Below are 5,376 nucleotides of genomic sequence, written 5' to 3'. Positions count from 1 at the left end.
AAGAAAATAAAATTATAGGTAATGTCAAGAAATTTAGATAGATCAAAAAATGAAGTTAAAAACACAGGCAGGATTTTGATGACCCTAATGTCTTCCTGACAAGGAGCACCAACTCACCTAAAACAAAAATAGAGGTGCCCCCCACTATTAAACAAATCAATGTGCCAAACACACACTCACTGTACCCTGAAGAAGCCCATGTGGCTTGTGGGCGAAACATGTCGGTGCTACTGCCTGCACACGCATGTGATCCTAAGCATGCCATGGCACTGTTAACATCCAGCTATGCAGCATTACCCCGCTGACCGGAAGGAAGTGACCAGATGGGAATCCAGAGAGCCCCACATGACAGCCCACACACAAACTCCACTTTTCGGTGGGAGCCTGGTGTGATGGAGAGCCCAGCACAGTATTTTGGAGGAACAGGCATAGCACATCCAGCGGTACCCCACAGCAACAGTTGTTATCAGCGCTCAGTTCAGAAGCCTACATCTCTGATGGTATGGGGTTGCATGAGTGTGTGTGGCATGGCCAGCTTACACATCTGGAAAGGCACCATCAATGCTGAAAAGTATATCCAAGTTCTAGAACAACATATGCTCCCATCCGGATGTCCTCTCTTTCAGGGAAGACCTTGCATTTTCCAACATGGCAATGCCAGACCACATACTGCATCAATTACAACATCATGGCTGCGTAGAAGAAGGATCCGGGTACGGAAATGGCCAGCTTGCAGTCCAGATCTTTCACCTATAGAAAACATTTGGCGCATCATAAAGAGGAAGATGCGACAAAGAAGACCTAAGACAGTTGAGCAACTAGAAGCCTGTATTAAACAAGAATGGGAGAATATTCTTATTCATAAACTTGAGCAACTTGTCTCCTCGGTCCCCAGACGTTTGCAGACTGTTATAAAAAGAAGAGGGGATGCCACACAGTGGTAAACATGGCCTTGTCCCAACATTTTTGAGATGTGTTGATGCCATAAAATTTAAAATCAACTTATTTTTCCCTTAAAATAAAACATTTTCTCAGTTTAAACATTTGATATGTCATCTATGTTGTATTCTGAATAAAATATTGAAATTTGAAACTTCCACATCATTGCATTCTGTTTTTATTCACATTCATTCACATTTTATAGTGCCCCAACTTTTTTGGAATCGGGTTTGTATATTGGTTTACCTGTAACATGATTGTTAGACAGTTCTCTAACATTTTCTAAAATAAAAAAAAAAACTACTATCTTGAAAAAACACTTTAAGGTCCCTTTCACACAGACAGACCGTTCAGATCCGCCTGTCCGTTTTTGTGGCAGATTTGAACGGTCCCCCCCATGTATCCCTATGGGGCATCGGATGTCAGCGGAGACATGTCCGCTGACATCCGATCCGTCAAATCTGGATGGATGGAAACCCTATTTTGCATCCGTCCAGAGGATCGGATCGGATGAGAACGGACAGACGGTCCGTTCCCATCCGATTCCCCTATAGGGATGTATGGGAAACTGACAGCTGTGTCTCCACGCACAGCACGGAGACACAGCTGTCACCCGCCTGCTCAGCAGGGGATCGGCGGCTCGATCCCCCTCTGAGATAAACGCACGGACGGACTGCGTGAAAGGGGCCTAAAGAAGAATGTATATTAACACATAGTATACATAATAAACACATATTGCTGATTATCCTGAAGCAGAAATTAGTTGCATAATACACACATATTGTAGAGAATACAATATGAGTGTTAGCAAACGTCTGATTTTCACAAGAATCTTTACAGATTTGATCAGTGTTTGCATTATATAGGTAGCAATAGACGGGTGAACTTGTTGCTCATTTTAAAAGGACCAGTCTGCCACATTTTGTGTGATACTTATCTATCACTGTCAGTAAAACATCCTGGGTTTTCATTATTCTTCATAGGGGTGTAAAGAGCTAGATACACAAACAATTTTCTCTGTACAATAATAAGAACCTGTGACTGCTTGGGAGAGCTGGTTTCTGACCACTAAAGTCATGAAATTGTCTCATAGGAAGTGAAGCTCTAAAATTGGAGCAGTATTTGTCTTTTTCATGTTGTTCTTAGGGTCTGGAACAAACTTAAGGGGGACCCTGGGCAACAAAAAAAATTGTGAGCACCCACCCCCCCCCCCCCCACCCTATACATTTATGCCAGACCCTGAATCCGAGAATGCAGCCTGGTTTGCCGGGAGAGGGAGGATGCACAATAGGGAGTGTGAAGGGTGGAGTGGGGCAAGTCTGGTAGGAACCATGTACCATTGGGCGAGTAGCTTCATAGCAGATTCAGTAGATATCATACTGATAGAACAAGAGGTAAATGTGGACCAAAGTTGTGGCCAATCCTCCTTGGATTTGGAACTTCTAAGACCGTTCTTCCCCTTGAAGACATAAGAATGGGCTATATGGGCGGACAGGTAATTAAGTTAGTTATTTTACATTTGTTATAGCACTGTCTGCCTTGATTGTGGGCTATCCGAGTTGACACTTTTGAGACATGTTATGTCTTATGACAGCAGCTAAGTTTGAGTGGATTTTGAGTGTTTTAGTAGAGTAACAACTAAGCGCGGCTGGGTGGTTTTTGAGTATTGTATGCTTGGCGACAAGAGAAAGCCAGAGGGAATAAATAGAAGCGCAATTGATTCCCCCATAAGGAAGGGACCCTCAGAAGATAAGCATAACAACAGAGGTGCTTAATGCTCTTCTGCCTCTAGGAAAACTGGCACTCCACCATCACAGCATTTCTAAATTATACTGGATTACCTGCAGTTTCATTGATGGACAGTCTTGTAACATTTTCTAAAAAAAAAATTAGAAAAAAAAAAAAAACATTAACTTGAAAAAACACTTTAAAGAAGAATGTATATTAACATAAAGACAACTTTCCTTTCATTTTTTTTGTGTGGGTGCTCATTTGTAATGTAGCCACCATGATAGATTACTTCTGCTGTCTATCCTGAAGCAGAGACTAGTTGCATAATACACTCAAACTGTACAGAATACAATATGGGTGTCAGCAAAATGTCTGATTTTCACAAGAATCCCTACAGATGTGATCAGTGTTTGCATATATGGGTAGCTAGGTGATAGATAGGATAGATAGGTGAACTTCTTCTTGCTAATTGGAACAGTCTGCCACGACTTGTGTGATACTTAATTGGCACTGTCAGTAAAACATCCTGGGTTTTAATTATTCTTCAAAGGGATTTAAAGAACTAGACCCACAAACAATATTCTCTGTACAATAATGAGAAACTGTGACTGCTTGGAAGAGCTGGTTACTGACCACTAGAGTCCTGAAATTGTTTCATAGAAAGTGAAGCTCTTAAATAGGAGCAATATTTGTCTTTTTCAAGTTATCGTTAGGGTCTTAAGGGAACTCATAGTTACCTAGTTACATAGTAGGTGAGGTTGAATAAAGACAATAGTCCATCCAGTTCAACCTGTGTAGGTGTGTGTGGCCGTAATCATCTCACATACCCCTGAATGTTCTGATCCTTGAGATGTACGTCTAAGAGTCTCTGGGCAAAATAAAAATACTGTAAACCCCCCCCCCCCCCTATAAATCAATGTCAGACCCTGAATCTGAGCATTCAGCCTGGCTGGCCAGGAAAGGGAGGAAGCATAATGGGGAGTGTGAAGGGTGGAGGTGGGCAAGTATAGTAGGAACCATTTACCATCGGGTGAGTACCTTCATGGCAGATTTATTAGATATCATACTGATAGAACAAGAGGTAAATGTGGACCAAATTAAAAGTTATTGCTAAATAAAAGATTGCACTCAACTAAAACCCTATTGTGCACAAAAATTGTGTCAATATAAACAAATATAACATGTAAAAGCAATATTATGTATAATGAATTCATATAAATAAAACTAGGATTAATTCCAAATATTGTGCAAAATCACTGCAAATTGTCCATATATGTGCATGGAATCAATTAGTCCATAAAGTGATAAGTGCCAATGGATATCCAAGTATAGATGGTAAGTAACACTTGGTAGCAATATACACCTCCACCAGAACACCCAGAGTGTATATATGCTTACCAGATAACGTGGACCCCTTCAGTTATAGGGGGTCAGTAAGGCAAGTAGATATATCAGACGCCATGCATCAAAACAGGCACCGATTCCAAATACTCCAAACCGATTCCTCCGATAGCATTAAACAGGGTTCATACACATTTTTACCAAGAAAATTCCATGACTTTACGTAAATATTCATGACCTAAAGTTTCATGAAATGTCTATGTATACATGTTAAATAAGAAGAAAATCCATGTCACACCCAGCATATTTTCACTAAAATAAATGACAATCTTTGTAGTGTACAGTACCTCTGCAGTTAGGGCTTCGTTTCTGGCTACAGCGCGACTCAAAATGGTCCCTTGTTTTACAGTGGATGAGATGGAAGCACCACTGCCGCAGCTGGGAGCAGGTGTCACTTCAGGCGCACGGGTGAAAAAGCTGAGAACTCTGATGTAGGGGGGACTCTGGTGACCAGAGACCACTTTCCACAGAGAGAATGCACTAAGGAAGGGAGGGGGGGTCCTGATATAATGAGGAACCTTTATAACAGTGCCCCCTTACATCAGTGACCCCCCTCAGACTGGCCGGGCAGCACTGTCACTGACCTCCTCTTAGGTGCACCATGCTCTGGTTTTATCCTGTAGTCTCCTCTCCCCAGTCCACACATGTCTGACTTCTCCTGTGATCCCCATCCCGACAGCACTCCCACTTTTGACTCCTCTCCAGACATGATAAAAGACAAGAGATGGTCAGAGATTACGGACATGATAGAAAAGATGGTTAGAGGCTGTGGACATGGTACAGGAGGTGGTCAGAGGCTGTGGACATGGTACAGGAGATGGTCAAAGGCTGTGGACATGGTACAGGAGGTGGTCAAAGGCTGTGGACATGGTACAGGAGGTGGTCAAAGGCTGTGGACATGTTACAGGAGGTGGTTAGAGGCTGCAGACATGATACAGGAGGTGGTCAGAGGATGCGGACATGGTACAGGAGATTTTCAAAGGCTGTGGACATGGTGCAGGAGATTTTGAAAGGCTGTGGACATGTTACAGGAGGTGGTCAGGGGATGCGGATATGGTACAGGAGATTTTCAAAGGCTGTGGACATGGTACAGGAGGTGGTTAGAGGCTGCGGACATGATACAGGAGGTGGTCAAAGGCTGCGGACATGGTACAGGAGGTGGTCAAAGGCTGTGAACATGGTACAGGAGGTGGTCAAAGGCTGTGGACATGGTACGGGAGGTGGTCAAAGGCTGTGAACATGGTACAGGAGGTGGTCAAAGGCTGTGGACATGGTACAGGAGGTGGTCAAAGGCTGTGGACATGG

The sequence above is a fragment of the Pelophylax lessonae genome, assembly GCF_965119305.1.
Source record: "Pelophylax lessonae genome assembly, chromosome: 9".
Classification (NCBI taxonomy): Eukaryota; Metazoa; Chordata; class Amphibia; order Anura; family Ranidae; genus Pelophylax; species Pelophylax lessonae.
Note: the sequence above shows the minus strand (reverse complement) of the source record.